Raw genomic sequence first — 27,092 nt, 5'->3', positions numbered from 1 at the left:
AAACCTGTTGACAGTAAAACAGTACAACAACTAGAATATCACAATTACAACTAAAACTAGTGTTGGAAATTAAAACTAATAGCACTATTTGGACAATACAATATAAAAACAGGCTATAGATCGCCAACAACTGAAGGTAGATCACCAAACTAGGGACCATGGGGACTTACAGTACTTTTACTACCTGCATGGACCCTAGTTGGATTTATATCATCCCTTCAGCCGCTAGCGATTGAAGTCAAATTTAGCCAAAATTAAAATGACAAGAATACTACATTTAAAACAGCTGGTAAATTTAAATTTCCTTTGAATGTTTCGGGACTTACGTACCCACTCAGGAGGACAATAATTTTACGCTACTTCAACCCCCTTTCTTTGAGGGTACAGCCACTGACAATCTAAATTACTATCTAAACTACCAATAATAAAATATATATGCAGGACATGCTTGACTGTGATTCTTTCATCACAAGGGATACAAAACGGAGGATCCTCACCTTTGAAAGTAACGGTGAAGTTTGAGGGGCAAACATCAATGTAATATTTACATGTTTTACAATTACGTAATCAGAAGCTGATAGAATCTAATAGGAACAGCTGAATACGTGAAACTCACTTTTATAATTCCTTGCATTAAGATTGCTTTACGACACTGTCAACGACGGATTACGTTAATCGTCACTAATAGAACGTTACCAGTTCTTAATGTAAACATGAACTTTTGCGAACGAACAATTACAGTTTCCTTGGTTTTCAGGCAACCAGGCGATCCTATCTTATATACCAGATGTCGAAAAGATATGAAGATTTGCGTAAATGAACAACGATGTATGCAACGAATAATCAGGTGAGCTAAGAACAACATACATTCATCCTGGTTCTGATACATGAATGTGCAGATTAATCATGACATAGTGAGTGTTTTCAGACACGAGTGTAAATTGGAAGCTACGAGTACGTGCTTTAGGACCTTGCTTGAGGACAATCGATGAACCTAACAGACAAGGGGCGATAGTGTCGCTGAGTTGTTGTCCCGGAAATGCGGCTACTTCAAAAATAAACAGCCAGGCTCTTGCAGACAAGGGTCTGTATTACCACTGTGTCGACATATTTGGCAGAGAATTGCTATAATTATCTGGTGGCCTTTATATTTCTCTAGTGTTATGTGGGATGACAACTTAATAGTCTGTTAGCGAGGTTGTCATCCTGTCTCCTAAACATGTCGCACAATAGATGAGCTATAAAGAATATCTAGTTCCACTTGTCTGGAATAAGAGGGTCACCGATGTCATAGTCCTGTAATGGCTAAATGTGCACCTTTGTCTTGCAGTATGCACATGCTGAATGCAAACTAAGACCGTATATTCGAAAACCAGTTTGTCCTGACTATGTTTTTAAGTTTAGCAGCTTATAATGGTTGGTTTAAAAAACGGAGCCCATCTGAGATCTGATTCACTATGCGCTTTCACCTGACATCAAGATGACACTCTGTGAAAAGAAATACTGTAGACCATTCTCACTCGCTAACAACAGAATCATAACAGTAAACATTCATTCATACGGTAGTCATCCAATTGTGAGATTCAGCCCTAACGTCGGAATGCCTCACATATAATCAGTATCCCGACTGAGAGATATATCTATAACACAATTGCATTGCAACATGGTGTTTAATTGCAACCACATTCAAGAATGTAACAAACACATTTTCAGAAAGTATAACATTTGTGACAGCAATTTGATTGCACATGGTGTAGGAGATACAGAGCTACGCAGTTGTCCTTTCTGACAGTGACAAGACAAGCCACTGAACTGAAAATGTGTTGAGGTTGTATCAAATGACATTTAAAGTAGTAATGGACAAAAGTGGGTGTGTTTTCCTGAAAGTTAACACAACGACAGGAATATGAGCACAAGAACCTGGGGCGATATTAAAAGGAAACAATTTTCAAAACAGCGTGGATACTGTAGGAGAAGATGGCATGATGTGAGGGGGAAGACGAAGCCAATGAGATGAAGCATATGCGTCGAGACACGTGTAATGTCAGCACTGTAAGGTCTGCTGGGGAGGAGGCAGATGAGAGGATGCCGATAGGGGATGCCGATGACACAATGGGCAGCTTGGGAACGATGGGTGAGCAACTAATCATCGTATTAGAGAGCACGCTATAGTTCATCAATACACTGGTCTGGTCTACAAAGCAGGACGTTTGGGAAGAGAAACCATTAAGATAGACCATGAATGAAGTATTTCTTAGCAAAAAGATATGTAAAATATGAAATTTGGCTACATTCCTAGCACATCAGAAACAGGGAAGTATGTTCTGCTGGAGTGTAGTCTACTATATCAGAGGCAGGAGGGTTTCAATGGGAACAGGGTAGGTGTTATGGTAATCACCAAGTACAGTCTACCGCGTTCTTTACGGACTGGGTTGTATTGGGTGTGGTAGAATTTGCGAAAAATGTCAATGACGTTTGTCTTCAAGTGTTTACAAAATAGTAGGCTTTATAAATTAGGTGGTGGCTATAGCAGATTCGTGACATGAAGGAGACGTGTGTTTCGAACTAGAGCATATTTTGACCAGTCTATTTAACATATGTAGCACTATGTCAGCTATGCCACAGTGATGTCACCATATTTCATGTAACAGTACGGGTATGAACATGGGTCGTCGGTGATTCGAACACACACATTACCTGCTCTTCACCTCTAAACGTTGAAGTAGTATCTGAAAGTGAGAAGTACTCTTCAATATATTCAATTACAAAGAATAATGCTGCAAGCAAACATGGTATGATATTTCCACATACTCTTTACGGTAAACAAGCAAACACGGTATGATATTTCCACAAACTCTTTACGGTAAACAAGCAAACATGGTATGATATTTCCACAAACTCTTTACGGTAAACAAGCAAACATGGTATGATATTTCCACAAACTCTTTACGGTAAACAAGCAAACATGGTATGATATTTCCACATACTCTTTACGGTAAACAAGCAAACATGGTATCATATTTCCACAAACTCTTTACGGTAAACAAGCAAACATGGTATGATATTTCCACATACTCTTTACGGTAAACAAGCAAACATGGTATGATATTTCCACAAACTCTTTACGGTAAACAAGCAAACATGGTATGATATTTCCACATACTCTTTACGGTAAACAGGCAAACATGGTATGATATTTCCACATACTCTTTACGGTAAACAGGCAAACATGGTATGATATTTCCACATACTCTTTACGGTAAACAGGCAAACACGGTATGATATTTCCACATACTCTTTACGGTAAACAAGCAAACATGGTATGATATTTCCACATACTCTTTACGGTAAACAAGCAAACATGGTATGATATTTCCACATACTCTTTACGGTAAACAGGCAAACATGGTATGATATTTCCACAAACTCTTTACGGTAAACAAGCAAACATGGTATGATATTTCCACAAACTCTTTACGGTAAACAAACAAACACGGTATGATATTTCCACATACTCTTTACGGTAAACAGGCAAACATGGTATGATATTTCCACATACTCTTTACGGTAAACAAGCAAACATGGTATGATATTTCCACATACTCTTTACGGTAAACAAGCAAACATGGTATGATATTTCCACAAACTCTTTACGGTAAACAAGCAAACATGGTATGATATTTCCACATACTCTTTACGGTAAACAAGCAAACATGGTATGATATTTCCACATACTCTTTACGGTAAACAGGCAAACACGGTATGATATTTCCACAAACTCTTTACAGTAAACAAGCAAACATGGTATGATATTTCCACATACTCTTTACGGTGAACAGGCAAACATGGTATGATATTTCAACATACTCTTTACGGTAAACAAGCAATCATGGTATGATATTTCCACAAACTCTTTACGGTAAACAAGCAAACATGGTATGATATTTCCACATACTCTTTACGGTAAACAGGCAAACATGGTATGATATTTCCACATACTCTTTACGGTAAACAGGCAAAATGTCACCCATACTGCTTAAATTGATAACCCATCAGTGTACAATTTCCAGTTCCTGCGATCGCGAAACAAATGACTGCTGTCATGAGAAGTATTGAAAGTTCCTTCTGTTGACAGCTGCCTTGTTGCAGTTATAGACACCTATGTTTGAGTAATGATAACTGAAATAATTACACATCCAAAGCGACAGTGACGCATCATGTGCACAAACTAGTGGCATTGTGGTGTCCTTCCAAATAAAGCCATGACAATATGAGAGACGACCTATTCAGATCACACGATATTCTCCAGTATGGGGATGATCACGATTGCAGTGTCACTGATAACAGCGTGTTGTCGAAGTCCCCACTGTACGAATTGTCTCAACTCAGTTTCAAATATAAAGTTTGTGAGTAATAGTTCAACATCGTATCGGGACTGATTCATCAAATGAGAAAATAAAGCGTGACATTTACTAATTCCATGACCTTTTACCGATCAACAACACATCCTAATCATGCAAACTTTGCAAACCTGCCGGGACAGCATCGGTTACCTTGAATCAGGTTTTCTAGGAATCCGCTATGAGTCAATACATATGGAACTGCTACTGCCACACAGTGCACATTACCGTTAACATTTAGCTCTAATTGAAATTGGTACATGACATGCATTCTGCACAAAACTGACATTTGTCACAGTACTATGTCAATACAACAGGAACACTATAAATATCCAAGCACATAATGCTGTCGAAACTGACGCAAATGTTAATAGAGAATGACTAGTTGGACATCTCTTTGTTTTAAACAGACACAGCGACGGTCATTCCTGGCAGAGCTTGTTAGTCTCACAGACGGAATTACACTGAGTAGATTTGAAAATGCTGAAAAAACAGCTATTTTTAACAGAGTTCCAATTCCATAGCATATGTATTTAAGTTCGCTATGGGCCAGATGAATGAACGGACGGCCATGTCAGTTGGCAAGGACAATATCACATATTGACCATATGATTGACGGACGTCCGTTTGCCATGGTATTGCTAGAATATGCCCGTATGGAATGTCAACAACCGAGTCATGTTAAATGCTATTCCTACATAGATATTGGTATCGCTGCAACTTACAACCACTGGTTTCGGGCAGCAGAACTCTACGAACAGACAATGATGTCTTGTCTGGCAAAGACATGGTGGTGTTAGTGGTTGTGTGTAGTGGCTGATCTTGCTGTACCAATCAGTAGGAGTTGCTAGTGGTAGGTTAGATACCTAGTTAGACTGATGCCTGCACATGTAGCATATGTTATATTGGGGATTACACTAATGACTTTCTTAAAAAAGTACAGATTCTGGTACTTTCGTTGTGTTGAATCCCATCCGGGAATCGAGCCCGCACCCACAGAGTCAGGCACCTAATCCGCTCAGTCACCGTTCCTGTTCCGTGACGATCCGGATTAGAATTGATCTTCAGTCACCCATGCTTGTCGAAAGAGGCGACTAATGTAATGGGGTGGTCAGGCTCAGTGACATGCATTAACCACATGAGAAATAGATGTGAACGATCAGCTGAACATGAATGTTAGGTTCGACATTGAAATACAGTGACCTTGCTCCCGCTGCGTTTTGCTCGACATACATTCCTCCTGGTTCCTCTTAAGTACCAAAGTGTCACACTCTCATATAGTAGGTCAGGTGTTCAAAGTGGTGGTGTTGACCACAACTGACTCATGGTCATTTATATATCAACGGTACAACATTCATCTGAGATCTAATTAAATAAAACAAATGCAACTTTGGATGATTTGAAGAAATCATGTATGTATACCAAATTATGCCCTCAATCTTACATTGTTCAAAAAGAAGTATGAATAGATTCCTTTTGAATTATATGCACATTTGCAACATCGGAGTATTTCGTTTCGAGGTGTAAGAGATATAGGTGTCTCGTGTTTTTGGCAATCGATTTCTAATGTTGCATCCGTTCAACATCTTTTCCTCCAGCTCCGCCGAATCATGAAACCTCATAACAATGAAATACAACACGTTATAAATAGCACAAGCCCACTCCTGAAATGATATTAAACGTGGTAATGATGAACTATATTTTTCACCTTGCTATTCAAACAACATGGCTGCCACATCATCCGACGGACAAACCCTTCAAGTCTCTATTACAGAGTCTGGCATTTGAAATACAAGACACTGTCCCTGCGGCAAGAATCCAGTTAGAACCTAGGTACGCTCACAAAGACCGATAGCATTTGATCATGGGCCTATCAGATGTGGTGCAGACTGGAGCGTCGTTCCTTCTCACTCGGCGATCGTGAAACGAAATTGATCCTTGGTACATACAATCCGTATATCTGATGGGATGGATGTTTATGTAGCCATTTCCCTCGCTTTCTTTGAATTGGAAGCGGATGTTTCTTCAACAGATAGCTCCAACCAGCCCGTTATTGTGATGTCCCAGTTTTACAAATGTGTATAGATTTTGTAAATATAACGAATAGAGCCCTATTCCCAATCATAAGAACTATCTGCGAAAAGCGGAGTCGATCGTGTACTATTTCATAAAGAATTTTTTATAAAACACACACATAACAAACAAAATATTTAAAGACAAAAGTTATTGCGATTGACTTGTGGTTACATATGTAAATTAACAACTGATATATTTATAGCATATGTTATATTTGGGATTACACTTTGTTAGTAAAGTGAAGATTCTAGTACGTTTTGGGTTTCCATCCGGGTTTCGAACTCACACCCTCAGATGCAGGCAACTGATCGCCAGCACACAAAGTCAGCCGCCTAACCCGCTCAGCCAATGCAACTTCAGCAAAGTGTAATCCCAAATATAACATATGTTACATTTGACCACTTTCTAAATGGCATTGTGTAATGATATTTTTATGATGGTACTCTTTTAATATTGCACGAAAATCATTTCGCAATAGGACTGCAAAAAGAACTGTTCTGACTGTCAGTGTGGCTGGTTTGCATCTTTGGCGCAGATGGGTAGTTCGAATCCAGCGATCCTTTCGTGGCGCGGTTACAGGTGGACGGCCACTTCGGGGACGGTCTGCAAGGGCGGCGTTTTGCATCCAAACCGTCTCCACAGGCGGCTTATGATGTTCGTGTTCAACTGCTGTGCAACGTTGCGCTGGGGTGTTCCCGTTTCAAGCATTCCAATGGCTCGCCATCTTTCATTTTCAGTTAGCCGTGGCATAGAGAAAAAGCAAGCAGAGTCTTTCAAATTTGTGTTGTTCGAAACCATCGACGCCAAAACAATGATTTGGGTGACAATGATTCGAGGTTTAGAGCCACATTTTTAAAGGGCACGTTTTATACCATTTTCCACGGAGTTCTTGAAGTGAGTGAGTTAATATTTATCGTCACATCGGCAATACTTCAGCCATATCGTGACGAGAACATTTTATAATTATATTAAAGATGAATAAAGTTAGAAATTAAAAAACCTGTTGACGAAGAACAGTAAAACTACTAGTGTATCACAGATATCCATTTAAAACTAGCAATTAAATCTAAAATATTGGAACTATAAATGACAATACAATATAAAAACAGGCTGTACATTGCTTACGACTGAAGGTAGATCACCATACTAGGGACCATGGGGACTTACAGTACCGGAGTTCTTGAAACAACGAAAAACGTATGCCAAACACAAACTAGCGACAGGGCACTGTTTGGGTTATGGAGTAAGCGTTTTATAAAGAATATTAAAATAACTTATTTATACAAACAAATGTGTTGATCACACTTACGTGTGACTTTGGGTGTGCAAAAAAGAAACAACAAGGACTTGTATCGCGCTTGATTGATATGCGGTAATGCTGAAGTATTTATGGACATATACTATCCCATTGTGCATTGTAACATCTAACAATAAACATGCTATATGAATGTTCAAACCTCTCTCTCCTGAATTAGACTTTGTCTTATGGTCTTACAGATTTGTCTTCAACCATGAATGAGTGAGTGAGCTATTATTTAACGTCACATCGGCAATATTTCAGAAGGTAGATCACCATACTAGGGACCATTGGGACTTACAATACCTTTGGTCTTCAACCATTCCACGAAGGATCTGTCAAAGTATCCGAGAGTAACAGAAGCGCACGTTAAAGGAAAGTCTTTTCACAAACCAGCCTTTCCCATGACACGGGGTTAGTTGGCTTTGTATGGTATTGTTTATGTGCACACATGCCCCGCTAAGCCAGGAATAGTGTAATTAGCATGTGTGTAAAGGCTGTGCGTCAAGTTGATGGATCTGTCAACACCTTGAACTTCATGCAGCTAATGTTTGGTACATGGAGAAGTAGTCTTCACTCCTCCCGTGCTATTCTGGGGGTGTTCCTAATTATGGTAGAGTGGAATAGGTTTTTCTTGCCTTCAGTACACTTACTTGAAGTGGTGTGTCTTTGTCTTCCCCGCGGGCTTCGCGTTGGCTTACTGCTGAAGGCGGGACACAACATGGGACATGTACAATGAGGAGCGAAGAGTGTGCCATTGTGTCGGAGAATGAATGATTTTAAGTTTCAGGGAGTAAAAGAGTGTAAAGTTTGTAATGCTGTGTGTGGCGCTTTGACTGACTGTGACGTTGATTATTGAGTGTGTGACCGTGACTGACTGTGATGGTGACTGGTGTGTGTGTGTGTGACTTACTGTGATGGTGGGCACCCGTGAAGAGCCACCACCTCGTGTTGGGTGCTGGGTAATGCTAAGCGCTCTTCAACCCCCCGTTGTGGACCCGGGGATATATTTGGTCCACCAACCCCTTTGCCGTAGGTTGCGCCCCTGTGTCGGTGGAGGAAGGGAGTCTGGTGGTTGAGGGGACTGGTTCCAGGAACAGTGTTCCTTTGCCCAACACACCACTTCGCCCCTTACTTCACCTACACGGGTGGTAGAACTGGCCCGGTTCTATCAATCGGCTGGTCACGCCAAGCCCCGTGCTACATCTATGTACTATTGCACAAATGTTCTGAGAATTATTCCATGATATTTGTAAGTCTTGGCGAATTTTTTAACACAAAATTACAAATTTATAATTTCATGTATGTTTTTGCCTAGAGTCGTATGCATTGTCCTTGTGATACACCGTGGTGGGTGGGGAGCTCGGATGACGAACCTTGAAAAATTAACCATGGCTTACGAAACCCCCTTAAAAAAACCAAACGTCCACTGGACACTGATCCAGTTGATAATGATCAAAGACTGTCCACGTCCATTGAATACTGGCCACGATTTCGTGTTATTGAAACTGTTGACAAGACTCCATTGAAGTTGAACCCTTTTGCCATATCTAAGGGTATAGAGGGCATTGCTGGTGATGTCAAGAATATTATACATTTACGTTCCGGTGCTCTGTTGGTTTAGTGTGGGAAAAGGCAACAAGCCACCAACCTTATGAGTACAGAATCGTTTATCAGCGTTCCGGTCACCGTCACGGCTCATAAAACATTAAACACGAGCAAGGGAATCATCAGAGACCGTGATCGATTGTTTGCAGATATGTCGGAACTTGACATCGTCTCTGAGATGAAAGATCAAGGCGTACTCTATGTCAAACGTTTCACAACCCGGAAAAACGATGCTGTTATAAAAACAAATACCTACCTGTTTTCATTTTCGTCACCAAATGCTCCAAAATCTCTAAAGGCAGGATATTGTAACATCAATGTTGACACGTACATTCCGAACCGTCTAAGGTGCTTCAAATGTCAAAAGTTCGGTCATGGCCTAAATACTTGCACATTGTCTGTTGTATGTGCTCACTGTGATGAGAAGACACATACAACAGAAGATTGTGACAGTAATGTCAAAAAATGTACCAACTGTGAAGGGGATAATCCATCTTACTCTCAAAACTGTCCTGTTTGGAAACATCAAATGGAGATAATTACAATCAAATTTACCCAAAATATTATTTTTGCCGTTGCCAAAAAACTAGTTCAAAGCTCAGAGCATAAGGAGAGCTATGCTTCTATCATCAGAACACCGTCAGAAGCAACCACTAGAATAACAAAGTCATCTGCATGCTGTCAGACAAACTTGACCTGGGTTAAATCCGAATCTCCTCTGATATTCTCCCCAGCAATATCTACCCAAACAACAGAATCAGTTCCTAGTACGTCTCAAAGCCAATGTGAAACATCCTCTGATCATGACGCATCATCTCAGTCGACATCAAAGTCTACACAGCCCCTTAAAGGCAAAGGTAAGAAGCCAGATTCTTTGAAAATACTCAGTGGCAGAGCCCCAAAAGGGTCAGAAAATCAAATCAACTTATACAACAAATATGGTTCCCTTGAGGACATGGATGTGTCCGAAACTGTCCGTTCTATGGCGCACAGCTTGTCGCCCATAAAAAAGGTACGGGGAAGATCCCAAATAAATCCTCCCAAAAGATAGTTTATCACAATCATATAAAACAGTGGCGATATGGCTGAAATATTGCCGATGTGACGTTAAATATTAACTCACTCACTATTATACAGTGGAATTGTAGAGGACTGAGGACTAATTTCAGTGAATTACAACTTTTAGTCCAGGTTTAACACCATCAGCGTTCTGTCTGCAGGAGACCTAATTAAAACAGACAGATGCTTTTGTCCTGCGTTCTTTCAATGCATACCATTGTTTTTCACCTCTCGGTGACAGGGCCACTGGAGGATCTTCCATCCTAGTCAAACAGAATGTTATCCATAGCCCTGTTGCACTCACTACTAATCTTTAGGCTGTTGCAGTGCGACTAACTTTGCACGGTGCATTTACATTATGCTCTCTCTATATATCTCCGTCTTCAAGCTCTATATGACCAACTCCCAAAGCCCTGTATTATTATGGGAGATTTAAATGGGCACAACCCACTCTGGGGTAGTGCACATACAAACGCTAAAGGTAAATTAGCATATGACATATTGTAGACTATGATGGTGAACTGTGAGACATATTGTAGACTATGATGGTGAACTGTGAGACATATTGTAGACTATGATGATGAACTGTGAGACATATTGTAGACTATGATGGTGAACTGTGAGACATATTGTAGACTATGATGGTGAACTGTGAGACATATTGTAGACTTTATGTCACTACTAGAGTGAGTGAGTGAGTTAAAATTTAACGTCACCTCGGCAATATTTCAGCCATATATAATGACGAGACATGTTTTACATAAACAATAAATTTAAGTTGCTAAATAATCAGTCATCGAAGGACTGTAAAATAACTAGAGTATCACAGATGGAGTCTAAAACTAGCATGAACATGTAAAACTATTTTATTTACGAAGACAATACAATATAATAACGGGCTATAGATCGCCAACAACTGAAGGTAGATCACCATACTAGGAACCATGGGGACTTACAGTGCCTCTGCTACCTGCATGGTCCCTAGCTGGACTTACACCATCCCTTCAGCCATTGACGTTTATACTGGGATTTAGCCATACATTAATAACACAAAAATACTACGATTAAAACCCTGGTACACTTAAATTGACTAAATGTTTTGGGACTTACGTACCCTCTCAGGAGGACAATAATTTTACGCTACTTCAACCCCCTTTGAGGGTACAGCCACTAACAATCTCAGTTACTAATTTAAATTACCAATAATAAAATATTGACCTATTTACAAATCAGTTAACAAATCTAATTCTTTTAAAAATGCAATAATTAAATGAGAACTTATATTACTAAAAAGATCCTTCATAGTTTGTGATTTGAAATAGGTATCCCTTGTGATGGAATATTCAACACAGTCAAGCAAGACATGCTTGACCGTGATTCTTTAATCACAAGGGATACAAAACGGAGGATCCTCACCTATTAACAGGTATTCATGAGTAAATCTGGTATGACCAATACGACATCGTCGTATAATGACCTCTTCAAATCTGGACTGACAACACAAGTAAGTGTAGCCAATATAGGGTTTTATTTCATGTAATTCATTAATACCTTCTTGAGTGTCCCACTTCTTCTGCATCAGATCACGGATGTAAGTTCTAATGCTGGCTTTGTAATCAGAGTATGGAATAAGAAGTGGTGTCACAGATTTGTTGAGTGCTGCCTTGGCAGCAAGATCGGCCAAAGTATTCCAGAAATACCAACGTGTCTGGGTAACCAACAGAGGACGATGTCGTATTGGCCAGTGGCAAGATCATTATATAATTCTATTATTTCTAATAAAAGTGGATGTATATAAAGAAAGATTTTTAATATGTTTTAATGTTTTGAACCCAATGACAGTGGCACAAGCCACTGCGCCACCATCCTTGGACCCATCTGTAAATAAGGATTTATATGTATTATATTTACTTTTTAATTGATTATATTCTTGTTTATATTGTAAGTCATTTGTTTCCGATTTTTTAAATGTTGTAAGTGTTAAGTCGACTTCTGGTCTAACTAACTGCCAAGGAGGAGAAGAAAGAAGACGGGAAGGAGCTATATTTTCCAGCTCAATGCCGGCAGCAGCAATAAATGGCTTAATTCTGAGCCCAAGAGGCGGAACAAGAGAAGATTTTTTGTTGTACAAATCCTCAAAAAGAGGATTAAAGACACTGTGAAATGCAGGATTAGACTCGTTAGAATATAATTTTGTAATATATTGTAAAGATAATTTTATACGGCGTTGTGCAAGAGAAGGTTCATCTGCCTCGACGTACAGACTGTCAACAGGAGAAGTTCTGAATGACCCAAGACAAAGTCTCAGACCTTGATGGTGGACTGAATCTAAGAGTTTTAGGTTGCTTTTACAGGCTCCACCATATACGATGGAGCCATAATCAAGCTTCGAGCGGACAAGTGATCTGTAAAGGTGTAGGAGCGTAGCTTGATCCCCTCCCCACCTTGAATTAGACACGACTTTCAATAAATCGAGTGCCTTCAGGCAATAAGTTTTTAGAGATTTGATATGCGGAAGAAAAGGTAAATGGGAGTCGAAAATGAGACCTAAGAACTTGGCCTCTTTTACAACCTTGATAGGAGTGCCATTTAAAAAAGTTCTGGGTCTTTATTTGGTTTATATTTACGGCAGAAATGTATGCACTTAGTTTTTGATTTAGAAATTTAAAGCCGTTTTCAAGACACCATTTATGTATTTTATTTAATAGTATGCATATTCTTACCGCGACAAAAATGTTAAAATCATCCACAAAAAGTGATCCATCAATTGACTCGGTTAAAACCTTGGATAAGCTGTTGATCTTAATGCTAAATAAAGTGACAGACAAAATACACCCTTGGGGGACACCCTGGTCCTGATTATAATGGTGAGACAGGGTTGAACCCACTTGGACTTGAAATTGCCTGTCTTTTAAAAACTGTGATATAAAAAGAGGTAAACGACCCCTTAAACCAAAATCATGTAAATCCTTTAAAATGCCATGCTTCCAGGTGGTATCGTACGCTTTCTCGAGATCAAAGAATATCGATACTGCATATTGTTTATTTACTGTTGCATTTTTGACAAAGGATTCTAATCGCACCAAGTGATCAATGGTACTACGATTTTTCCTGAAACCACATTGAATATTTGTTATAAGGTTGTTGGTTTCAAGATACCAGGTTTCTCTGCTGTCGCCAATGGCTGAAGGGATGGTGTAAATCCAACTAGGGTCCATGCAGGTAGCAAAAGTAATGTAAGTCCCCATGGGCCTTAGTATGGTGATCTACCTTCAGTTGTTGGCGATCCATAGCCCATTTTTACATTGTAGTGTCTTCTTTAATTGGAATATTTTAGCTTTGTTCGCTAGTTTTATATTGATATCTGTGATTATCTAGTACTTTTACTGTCCTTCGTCGGCAGGTTTTTGTAATCTCTCTATATATTCTATTTCAATGTCAAGTGTTTTCGTCACGATATGGCTGAAATATTGCCGATGTGACGTTAAATAATAACTCACTCACTCACTCGGCAGGTTTTTTATAATAACTATATATATATTCTATTACAATGCCAAATGTTCTCGTCACGATATGGCTGAAATATTGCCGATGTGACGTTAAATAATAACTCACTCACTCACTCACTCAAGATACCAGGTTAATCTATTGTTTACCATTCGTTCCATGGTTTTACAGACACAACTCGTTAAAGAGATTGGTCTGTAATTTGATGGATCAGTATGATCCCGGCCAGGTTTTGGAATAGGGACAACAATGGCATTACGCCACGAAGGTGGGAAATTCCCTGAAGTCCATATTGTATCAAAAATATTTAGAAGTGTTTCCAAACATGATTCAGGTAAATGCTTCAAAAGCTGATAGTGTATATTATCAGCTTATGTTGTTGTATCATGAGCTTGCTCAAGGGAGGTATGTAGCTCATGTAGTGAAAACAATTCGTTATAGTCTTCACCACTGTCTGATTTAAAGTTGATTCTTTTCTTCTCCTTTCTGGTGTTTCTGAAATTCAGGAACATAATTGGATGAAGATGAATGTTTTGCGAGAGTTTCGCCAAGTTTGTTTGCAATATCGGTTTTATTAGTTAATATATTGTCACCATCCTTCAGATGGTGGACAGTAGATTTGGAACCTTTGCCCTTAATCCTTTGGATCATGTTCCACACCTTTGAAATCGGTGTGCGTGAATTTATTTTAGAAACATATTTCCTCCAAGACTGACGCTTATTCTGTTTAAATGTACGTCGAGCCGTGGCATTTAAAAATTTAACTTTATTTAAATTATGAACAGTAGGATGTCGCCGAAAATATTTTTTCAGCTTTTTTCCTGCTCTTTCTGGCCTGTTTACATTCATTATCAAACCATGGCTTACGAATATGTGGAACTGCAGAGGACTTTGGTATAGTTTGGTCAGCAATGTCATTGAGCATATCTGCAAACAACTGTATGGGATCTTCACTGTTCGCAAATGCATCATGTTTTAAGGTATCAGTACATAGTGTCTCATATAATGACCACACAGCCCTGGCAAAGTTCCTTCTTGATAAAGGTGGATCATCACCAGGGTTGATTGTTTTGAGAATGGTGGGGAAGTGATCACTCCCACATAGGTCATCATGGACCATCCATTCAAATACATTATATATGTTGGAATCGATGAGTGACAGATCCAGGGAAGAATATGTTCCCGTAGCTGGATGTAAATAAGTGGCTGAATCATCATTAAATATACATAAATTATTATCGGAAATGAATTCCTCAAGGATTTTTACCTTTAGTATTGATATGAACACTTCCCCAAAGCGGGTTGTGTCCGTTAAGATCGCCCATGATAACACATGGCTTAGGAAGTTGATCGTACAGATTTTGAAGATCCGCCTCACGGATATTAGAAGAGGGGAGGGGATATACAAGCTGCACAATGTCAGGGCAATGTGCAGAGTCAGGCGAACATCAACAGTTTGAAGATTCGTAGTTAGAGGGATAGGGCTATGTATAACACTCTGATGAATCAAAATAGAAGCGCCTCCAGTTGCTCGATGTCCCGGAGGAGAAAAAGAATGATAATCACTATAGTGTCTCAGATTAAAGCTATCTGTAGTTTTGAGATATGTCTCTTGGAGACAGAATTCTGACGGGTGGTGATCTTGTATCAGTAATTGTATCTCATTAAAATTATTCTTTAATCCTCTGCAATTCCACTGCAATAAAGTCGACAATTGAGTCATGGCGGCTCAATTGGAGATCGTTCACGTGAATGTGAGGAAAAGCTCCTCTGCCTGTCCTGAGAGGACAGAGTGACCTCCATATCAAGAGGTCCAAATGAATTTTGGAGAGGAACCTCCGGAGGTGAAGGGGCAGAATGTTGGTTTTTATTTAATTTTATTCCTTTCTTTTCCTTCTTTTTGGATTGATCAGCTGATTGGGAATTTGCTGGATGTGAAGCCGACGTTTGTGAAGTCTCAGGCTGAAGTTCAGTCTGAGACCCTGACGTAGACTGACTGACTGGGGAAGTAGATTTTAAAGAAGTAGTTTTTGTGGCTGAAGAGACAGGTTTTTCTGACTTGACCCATGTTGAGATAACCAGCTTTGATCGACTGCGGAAGGGACGATCTAGCAAAAGTAAATAAGTACGTATTGGTATTGGGGATTTTGACATCTTTTTTTAATGTAAAACGTTTCACGGCCGTAACGGCCTGATCCTCAAGCTCTTTACTCCTCTGACATGTCAGAGAGACAACGAGCACTGTCTCGTTTAATGCCACGGCATGAATTGAGAGTCCTGTGCACGGACACAGCAACCTCAACAGTAGCAAATGTTCTGATAGACAAAAGATTAAGAGATTGCTGTCTCCGTGCGCATTCCACCAGAAGTGAACCACTACGGAGACGGATTACATTTTTTACTTCCCCACATATCCCATGGATAGCTTTGGAAATAGCAAATGGGTTTAGTTTAATGGGTAAGTATTCAGAAGCTTCGATCACTTGAAATCTAGGCCAGGAATCAACGTTTGAAGAATTTGATTCAGTTGGACAAACAAGTTCGTCCAAACATCTCTTTTTTTCATAGCGAGATGAACCAGCTGGTTGGGGTAACATGTTGAAAGGAAAATTATTCAACACCCCTGCTCCCCACCCAACATGGAGTGTCAACAAGGACAGTGTCAAATGGCACCGGATATCCAAGATGCCGACACCAGGGATACAGGGGTGTTATACTCCAGCGAAAACGACACAAATAGCTGCATTTATCTACCAATCTAATGTCAGACTGGTTCAGCCCAAAACAATAAATTGGAGACATACATCATTTGGAGGTCTTTATCACCAGATTGGCCCATGAGCCACCGCCTTCTGGCATAGGACTCTAGGCAATTTAATATAATAATAATTTGTACATTCAGGATAAAAATATCCAAGGCCCAAAAATAAGTAAATGTGCAAATAATATATTCACCATGCACAGGGCTTGGCGTGACCAGCCGATTGATAGAACCGGGCCAGTTCTACCACCCGTCTAGGTGAAGTAAGGGGCGAAGTGGTGTGTTGGGCTAAAGGAACACGGTTCCAGGCTCCCAGTGCCCTCAACCACCAGACTCCCGTCCTCCACCGACACAAGGGCGCAACCCACGGCAAACGGGTTGGTGGACCAAATATACCCCTGGGTCAACAACGGGGGGTCGAAGAGCGCTTAGCGTTACCCAGCACCCACCACGAGGTGGTGGCTCTTCACGGGTGCCGTAAATTACTAGAGGAGTTTTGTTCAGATAATGATTTATGTATTTATAATGATGGTTCCAACACATATTTACACCCTGGTACAGGAACCTATTCTGCTCTCGACTTTTCAGTCACAAATTCAGAACTACTAAATGAATTTGAATGGTCAGTCCACGATGACCTCTGTGGAAGTGACCATTTTCCTACTATACTAAAACCTGTAACGCCATCTGATGTACCTCCATCACCAAGGCGGAATTTTAAAAAGGCTAACTGGGCTTTATATGAAACACTGTGTGCTACAAAACTGAAACTTATGCTATCAACTGTTTTTCTGATGAACTGAATACCATAGCTGATGAATGTATACCACAGTCCTCTGCAAATCCACATATCCGAAAACCATGGTTCAACGATGAGTGCAAACAAGCTAGGAAGGCAAGGAAAAAAGCAGAACATTATTTCCGTCGCCATCCTATAGTGCATAATTTAAATAAATTTAAAATGTCAAATGCTAAAGCGCGGCGTACCTTTAAACAGAATAAACGCCAATCTTGGCAAAATTATGCATCCAAAATAAATTCGCGAACGCCCATGTCCAAGGTATGGAACATGGTCCAGAAAATTAAAGGTAAAGGTACTAGATCTAGTGTCCATCATCTTAAACATGGAGATCAATTACTTACCAATAAATCAGATATTGCGAATCAACTAGGTGAAACTCTCGCTGAACACTTTTCCTCATCTAATTATGTGCCTAAATTCCAACAATATCAAAAACAACAAGAAAAGAAACTTATTAATTCAATTCAGATAATTGGGAAGATTATAATGCAACATTTTCTATTCATGAACTCCATACTGCTCTTGAGCAAGCTCACGATACTGTTACAGGTGCTGATAACATACATTATCAACTCCTGAAACACTTACCAGAATCATGTTTCGAGACGCTCTTACACATTTGTGATGATATTTGGACGTCAGGGAAATTTCCTCCCTCATGGCGTGACGCTATAGTAGTACCAATACCTAAACCTGGACGTGATCATACGGATCCATCCAATTATCAACCGATTTCACTAACAAGCTGTGTTTGCAAACCATGTAACGCATGATAAATAATCGACTTGTTTGGTACTTGGAAACTAATAACCTTATAACAGATATACAAAGTGGTTTCCGTAAAAACAGAAGTACTGTCGATCACCTAGTGCGTTTGGAATCATTTGTTAAAAACGCTCTAATCAATAAACAACACACTGTGTCTATCTTTTTTTATCTTGAAAAGACTTATGACACTACGTGGAAATATGGCATTTTAAGAGATTTACATGGCTTCGGATTGCGAGGCCGTTTGCCTCAATTTATAGCTAACTTTTTAAATGACAGACAATTTCAAGTCCGAATGGGTTCTACGCTGTCTGACCATTACAATCAGGATCAGGGTGTCCCACAAGGCAGTATTTTGTCTGTGACTTTATTTAGTATCAAGATCAACAGTTTATCCAAGGTTTTAAACGATTCAATTGATGGATGATTTAAATATTTCTTGTCGCGGTAAAAATATGCATACTATTGAACGGCAACTGCAGTTGTGTTTAAACAAGATGAATAAATGGTGTCTTGAAAACGTCTTTAGATTTTCTAAATCCAAAACTAATTGTATACATTTCTGCCGTAAATACAAACCGCATAAAGACCCTGAACTATCTCTAAGTTGCACACCCATCAAAGTTGTGAGGGAGGCCAAGTTCTTGGTATTATTTTTTACTCACACTTAAACGTTTTTACCACATATTAAATCCCTTAAAACTAAATGCTTGAAGGCACTTGACTTGTTGAAAGTCGTTTCCAATTCTAAGTAGGGAGGGGATCAAGCCACCCTCCTACATCTATATCGATCCCTGGTACGTTCCAAACTTGATTATGGTTCCATCGTTTATGGTGGGGCCTGCAAACGCAACCTAAAACTATTAGATTATGTCCACCACCAAGGTCTAAGACTTTGTCTTGGGTCCTTTAGAACCTCTCCTGTTGACAGTCTCTACGTCGAGGCAGATGAACCATCTCTTACACAACGCCGTATAAAATTATCCTTGCAGTATGTAACAAAACTATATTCTAACGAGTCAAATCCTGCATTTAACTGTGTTTTTTATCCTCTTTATGAGGATCTGTACAACAAAAAGCCTTCTCTTGTTCCGCCTCTTGGTTTGAGAATTAAACCATTCATTTCTGCTGCCGGCATTGAGCTGGAAAACATATCTCCTTCCCGTCTTCTTTCTTCTCCTCCTTGGCAACTGGTGAGGCCTGAAGTTGACCTAACTCTGACAAAGTTTAAGAAATCTGTAACTAATGAATTACAATATAAACAAGAATATAATCAATTAAAAGATAAATATAATACATACAAATCCTTATTTACAGATGGATCCAAGGATGGTGGCGCGCTGGCATGTGCCACTGTCATTGGATCCAGAACAATATATTCTCGACTACCAAAAAACAACTCTATTTTCACAGCAGAAGCTAACGCCATATTCACAGCTTTTAACTATATTAATAAACACCGTAAATATAAACAATACATAATATTTTCCGATTCTCATTCATGTCTTCAGGCTATTAAAAATCTTTCTTGTAAACATCCACTTTTAATATAAATTATTGAATTGTATAATGAGCTTGCAACTGGCCAATGCGACATCATCTTTTGTTGGTTACCCAGCCACGTTGGGATTTCTGGGAACACAATGGCCGATCTTGCTGCTAAGGCAGCACTCAACAAATCTGTGACACCACTTCTGATACCATACTCTGATTACAAAGCTGCTATTAGATCTTATATCCGTGATCTGATGCAAAAGAAATGTGACAGCCAAGTAGGTATCAATAAATTACATGCAATAAAACCAACTATCGGTTACACCTACTTGGGTTGTCAGTCCAGATTTGAAGAGGTCATCATACGACGATGTCGTATTGGCCACACAAGATATACGCATGAGTACCTATTAAAAGGTGAGGATCCTCCGTTTTGTATCCCTTGTGATTAAAGAATCACGGTCAAGCATGTCCTGCTTGACTGTGTTGAATATTCCATCACAAGGGATATCTATTGCAAATCACAAACTATGAAGGATCTTTTTAGTAATATAAGTTCTCATTTAATTATTGCATTTTTAACAGAATTAGACTTGTTAACCGATTTGTAAATAGATATATATTTTATTATTGGTTGGTTAGATTAGTAACTGAGATTGTTAGTTGCTGTACCCTCAAAGGGTGTTGAAGTAGCGTAAAATTATTGTCCTCTTGAGAGGGTACATAAGTCCCGAAACATTCAAAGGAAATTTAAATTTACCAGTTGTTTTAAATGTAGTATTCTTGTCATTTTAATTTTGGCTAAATTTGACTTCAATCGCCAGAGGTTGAAGGGATGATATAAATCCAGCTAGGGTCCATGCAGGTAGCAAAAGTAATGTAAGTCCCCCTGGTCCCTAGTTTGGTGATCTACCTTCAGTTGTTGGCGATCTATAGCCAGTTTATATATTGTATTATCCAAATAGTGCTATTAGTTTTAATTTTCCACACATATTTAGTTGTCATTGTGATATTCTAGTTGTTTTACTGTCCTTCGTCGACAGGTTTTTATAATATACATCTATTCCATTTCAATGTCACATATGTTCTCGTCACGATATGGCTGAAATATTGCCGATGTGACGTTAAATAATAACTCACTCACTCACTGTGATGGTGATTGTTACGTGTGTGACTGTGACTGATTGTGATGGTGATGGTTGTGACTGTGACTGACTGTGATGGTGATTGCTGTGTGTGTGATTGTGATGGTGATGGCTGTGTGTGTGACTGACTGTGATGGTGATTGCAGTGTGTGTAATTGTGATGGTGATTGTTTTGTGTGTGACTGTGACTGACTGTGATGGTGATTGTTGCATTTGTGAATGACTGTGCTGGTGAATGCTTTGTGTGTGTGACTGACTGTGATGGTTGATGGTGTGTGTATGACTGACTGTGATGGTGAATGGTGTGTTTGACTCACTGTGATGGTGCTTGTTGCCTGTGTGACTGACTGTGATGGTGATTGTTGCCTGTGTGACTGACTGTGGTGGTGATTGTTGTGTGTGTGATTGACTGTGCTGGTGATTGTTGTGTGTGTGATTGTGATGGTGATTGTTGCCTGAGTGACTGACTGTGATGGTGATTGTTGCGTGTGTGACTGATTGTATTGGTGATTGTTGTGTGTGTGACTGTGACTGACTGTGATGGTGATTGTTGCCTGTGTGACTGACTGTGATGGTGATTGTTGCGCGTGTGACTGATTTTGATGGTGATTGTTGTGTGTGACTGACTATGATGGTGATTGTTGTGTGTGACTGACTGTGATGGTGAATGGTGTGTGTGTGTATGTGTGTGTGACTTATTGTGATGGTGACTGTTGTGTGTGACTGTGACTGGCTGTGATGGTAATTGTTGTGTGTGACTGTGACTGGCTGTGACCGTGAGTGTTGCCTGTGTGACTGACTGTGATGGTGAATGGTGTGTGTGTGTCTGACTGATGGTGATTGTTGCCTGTGTGACTGACAGTGATGGTGATCGCTGTGTGTGTGATTGTGATGGTGAATGTTGTGTGTGTGACTGTGAATGTGACTGACTGTGATGGTGATTGTTGCCTGTGTGACTGACAGTGATGGTGAAAGCTGTGTGTGTAATTGTGATGGTGATTGTTGTGTGTGACTGTGACAGTGACTGGCTGTCATGTCGATTGTTGTGTGTGAATGGGACTGACTGTGATGGTGATTGTTGTGTGTGTGACTGTGACTGGCTGTGATGGTGATGGTTGTGTGTGACTGTGACTGATTGTGATATGGTGATTGTTGTGTGTGACTGTGATTAACTGTGATGGTGATTGTTATGTGTGACTGTGAGTGACTGTGATGTCGATTTTTATGTGTGTGACTATTACTGACTGTGATGGTGAATGTTGTGTGTGACTGTGACTGATTGTGATATGGTGATTGTTGTGTGTGACTGTGATGATGACTGTTGTGTGTGACTGTGACTGACAGTGATGGTGAAAGCTGTGTGTGTAATTGTGATTGTGATTGTTGTGTGTGACTGTGACAGTGACTGGCTGTCATGGTGATTGTTGTGTGTGAATGGGACTGACTGTGATGGTGATTGTTGTGTGTGTGACTGTGACTGGCTGTGATGGTGATGGTTGTGTGTGACTGTGACTGATTGTGATATGGTGATTGTTGTGTGTGACTGTGATTAACTGTGATGGTGATTGTTATGTGTGACTGTGAGTGACTGTGATGTCGATTTTTATGTGTGTGACTGTTACTGACTGTGATGGTGAATGTTGTGTGTGACTGTGACTGATTGTGATATGGTGATTGTTGTGTGTGACTGTGATGATGACTGTTGTGTGTGACTGTGACTGACTGTGATGGTGATTGTTGTGTGTGACTGACTGATTGTGGTATGGTGATTGGTGTGTGTGATCGTGAGTTACTGTGATGGTGATTGTTGTGTGTAATTTTGCCTGATTGTGATGGTGATTGTTGCGTGTGTGAACGTGACTGACTGTGATTGTTGCGTGTGTGACTGTGACTGACTGTGATTGTTGTGTGTGCCATGTTATGAATATTAGATATTTTAGTTTTGGTGTATGTGTTAGTGAGACATCAATGAATAATATCAGACAACTGTCAAAGGAATGGTTATCAAAATGTGGCTCGACGGCTGTATCCAGTACTTCCTGTTGACGTCTATGACCATTGAGTGTCCCAGGTAGTGTAATGAGATCACACTTGCAGTCATACGAAATGAAATCATCATCACACATCACACTAACACTGAGCAATGTGTTCAGATGCATGGCTTATCATCATACGCGACAACGGCCGTCCGTAACGTATAGATGATAGCCACCTTCATCAAAACCAATGAATACTACGCCAGGGCCCCGTTTCACAAAGCTCTCGTAGCGCTACGACTATCGTAAGTCAATGCTACAGTATAGGAGGTAGGAATGCTACGAGGAAAGTTACGAGATCTTAGGCTCACGAGAGCTTTGTGAGGCGGGGCCCATGAGCCCAAGTTGAGTTTTTCTTGGAGCCAGCCTCAAGACAGACGTTCCTACCTGTCCCGATCTTTGAGGAAGGCACGTCTGAGCGTACGAATCCTCCTTCTTATGGTATGTGCGGAGAGTCGAACCAAACGTCCCAACAGCCGGCGCAGTTCTCAGGCATGATTTCGACTTGCGAGACGAATTGGGACTCGGGCATCGCGGTGTTTTATGTCTTTCCCTGTCATCCAGGACTTCACCAGTGACAAAGTTCAACTAATAACTGTGCTGTTAAAGTTCAAGAGCACGGAATCTTTGCAGCAGCTGAACATTCAACTTCGGAGATAATGTGTAAAGGGCATGCATTGAATGTTTGCCAGTATGCTGGGTTCTTCGTCTATTTTAGAAACTAAAACAAACCATTTTTTTACAAGCTCGACTGTTATTGTGAGCCCGGAAGCTCTTTCTTGTTCCTCTGCTTACCATCATCGTTCCAGAATTAAACATTACATTAAGCAATTACTTCTCAGCTTCCCATACACTCTTCGCAAACTTCTATCTTTGACAACTGATTTATTTCATCATCACTCGCGAATAAACTTTATGTGATGCGTTAGCCCAGGTGATACCTTTACAGACGATATTTAATGTGGAGGTTGTAGGACGTGTTTCAAATCCGTTCCAATCGTTCAGTCAACTATACAATACATGATGTATGTAATAATGTGGAAGCAGCGATTTTCATGCACATGTGTAAATGTACTCGGTACGGTAGACTCTTCAAAAACTAGGATTATAGCTCGTATGTAAGTGAGTGAGTGAGTGAGTCACCTCGGCAATATTTCAGCCATATAGTGACGAGAAATGTTTTACATAAACAATAAATTAAAGTTGCTAAATAGTCAGTCATCGAAGGACTGTAAAATAACTAGAGTATCACAGATGGAGTCTAAAACTAGCATGAACATGTAAAACTATTTTATTTACGAAGACAATACAATATAAAAACGGGCTATAGATCGCCAACAACTGAAGGTAGATAACAATACTAGGAACCATGTGGACTTACAGTGCTTACAGCAGCTGGCGATTGAAGGACAAGTTTAGTCAAAATTTAAATGAACAAATATACTACGTTTAAAAATCGGGTAAGCAAAAAAGTGAACTTTGGAAGTTTTGGGACTTACGTACCCTCTCAGGAAGACAATAATTTTACGCTACTTCAACCCCCTTTGAGGGTACAGCCACTAACAATCTCAGTTACCAATCTAAACTACCAATAATAAAATATGTATCTATTTACAAATCAGTTAACAAGTCTAATTTTTTTTTAAATGCAATAATTAAATAGTTTGGGATTTGAAATAGATATCCCTTGTGATGGAATATTCAACACAGTCAAGTAGGACATGCTTGACCGTGATTCTTTCATCACAAGGGATACAAAACGGAGGATCCTCACCTTTTAATAGGTATTCGTGAGTATATCTTGTATGACCAATACCCACTACGACATCGTCGTATGATGACCCTTTTCAAATCTGGACTGACAACCCAAGTAGGTGTAACCGATAGTTGGTTTTATTGCATGTAATTTATTAATACCTACTTGGGCGTCCCACTTCTTTTTGCGTCAGATCACGGATATAAACTCTAATAGCAGCTTTGTAATCAGAGTATGGGATAAGAAGTGGTGTCACAGATTTGTTGAGTGCTGCCTTAGCAGCAAAATCAGCCATTGTGTTCCCAGAAATGCCAACATGGCTGGGTAACCAACAAAAGACGATGTCGCATTGGCCAGTAGCAAACTCATTATACAATTCAATAATTTCTAATAAAAGTGGATGCTTAGAAGAAAGATTTTTAATGGCCTGAAGGCAAGAAAGAGAATCGGAAAAGATTATGTATTGTTTATATTTACGGTGTTTATTAATATATTTAAGAGCTGTGAATATGGCGTTAGCTTCTGCTGTGAAAATTGAACTGTCATTAGGTAATCTGGAAGATATTGTTTTGGACCCAATGACAGTGGCACAAGCAACTGTGCCACCATCCTTGGACCAATCTGTAAATAAGGATTTTTATTACCCACGTGGTCAACGTATGGGTAGTTGCATACTAATCTCGTACGTCACACGTGTGTCGTATCGCGTTGACCTATGTCGTAACGACTTGACCTGAGATTCTAACGATTTGATTGGATAACCGATGACCTCTCAATTAGGTCACATTCTGACGTAACTATATTTTCATTCATAACAAACACGTGAATTCATTCATTCTACATCTTAAATGCATTGTGGGAATGTAAGCATCGAGAACGTTGCCGGGTCGCTGTTTAATTGTGAGTCGAACTGATACATTATATCCGTCGAAAAACATAAGCGCAATGTTTCCACCAGTGATGTTAGCCAAATGAAGCAACTGCAAACCAAGAAACGGGGTGCTACGGAGTAGTTAACTATAGGAGGCTGTTCGAGGCGATGACAACTGACATGCATCGTGACGTCGGTTACCAAGGCAGTGACGTCATTTTGGTGTGACGTCATGCAAATATTGTACTACAGTACAAAACTCTTCCGCAACCCCTTTATGAAACCGGTTTCGGTTTGAAACCAAAATATTAACAAAAATCCGCTATTTTGTCAGTTTAATGCATGTAAGACGTGGGTAATAAATAAAATACCACACTCGGTCTCATTACATACGAATTATACGAAACTCGTGGCCTTCCTATGTTATCTGACCTCGCTTTCGCTCGGTCAGATACCACAGGAAGGACACTCGTTTCGTATAATTCGTATGTAATGAGACCTCGTGTAGTATTCTCTATATATGTATTATATTTACTTTTTAATTGATGATATTCTTGTTGATATTGTAAGTCATTAGTTTATGATTTTTTTAAATTTAGTGAGTGTTAGGTCGACTTGTGGCCTAACCAATTGCCAAGGAGGAGAAGAAAGAAGACGGGAAGGAGATATATTTTCCAGCGCAATGCCGGCAGCAGAAATGAATGGCTTAATCCTGAGCCCAAGAGGCGGAACAAGAGAAGATTTTTTGTTGTACAAATCCTCATAAAGAGGATTAAAGACACGGTTAAATGCAGGATTAGACTCGTTAGAATATAGTTTGGTAATATATTGTAATGATAGTTTTATACGGCGTTGGGTAAGAGATGGTTCATCTGCCTCGACGTAGAGACTGTCAACAGGAGATGTTCTGAATGACCCAAGACAAAGTCTCAGACCTTGGTGGTGGACATATTCTTATAGTTTTAGGTTGCTTTTGCAGGCTCCACAATAAACGATGTAACCATTATCAAGTTTGGAACGTACCAGTGATCGATATAGATGTAGGAGGGTAGCTTGATCCCCTCCCCACTTAGAATTGGAAACGACTTTCAACAAGTCAAGTGCCTTCAGGCATTTAGTTTTAAGGGATTTAATATGTGGTAGAAACGTTAAGTGTGAGTCAAAAATAATACCCAAGAACTTGGCCTCCCTCACAACGTTGATGGGTGTGCCATTTAGAGATAGTTCAGGGTCTTTATGCGGTTTGTATTTACGGCAGAAATGTATACAATTAGTTTTGGATTTAGAAAATTTAAAGCCGTCTTTCAAGACACTATTTATTTATCTTATTTAAACACAACTGCAGTTGCCGTTCAATAGTATGCATATTTTTACCACGACAAGAAATATTTAAATCATCCATAAAAAGTTATCCATCAATTGAATCACTTAAAACCTTGGATAAACTGTTGATCTTTATACTAAACAATGTTACAGACAAAATACTGCCCTGTGGGACACCCTGATCCTGAT

General features: G+C 39.7%; 1 long non-coding RNA gene across 1 annotated transcript; it reads right to left on the bottom strand.

Annotated features, from left to right (window-relative positions):
• Positions 1-11,420: 11,420 nt before the first annotated feature.
• Positions 11,421-24,454, bottom strand: LOC124261268. The gene is made up of 3 exons (XR_006894283.1): positions 24,344-24,454; positions 19,051-19,054; positions 11,421-11,442 (listed from the first exon to the last, which is right to left on the bottom strand). It is a non-coding gene; the product is annotated as an uncharacterized LOC124261268 (long non-coding RNA).
• Positions 24,455-27,092: the final 2,638 nt, after the last annotated feature.

This window comes from Haliotis rubra, unplaced genomic scaffold, assembly GCF_003918875.1.
Source record: "Haliotis rubra isolate DU_JTF1 unplaced genomic scaffold, ASM391887v1 Scf793, whole genome shotgun sequence".
Taxonomy (NCBI): domain Eukaryota; kingdom Metazoa; phylum Mollusca; class Gastropoda; order Lepetellida; family Haliotidae; genus Haliotis; species Haliotis rubra.
Note: the sequence above shows the minus strand (reverse complement) of the source record. Positions and strands in the feature narration are given on the sequence as shown.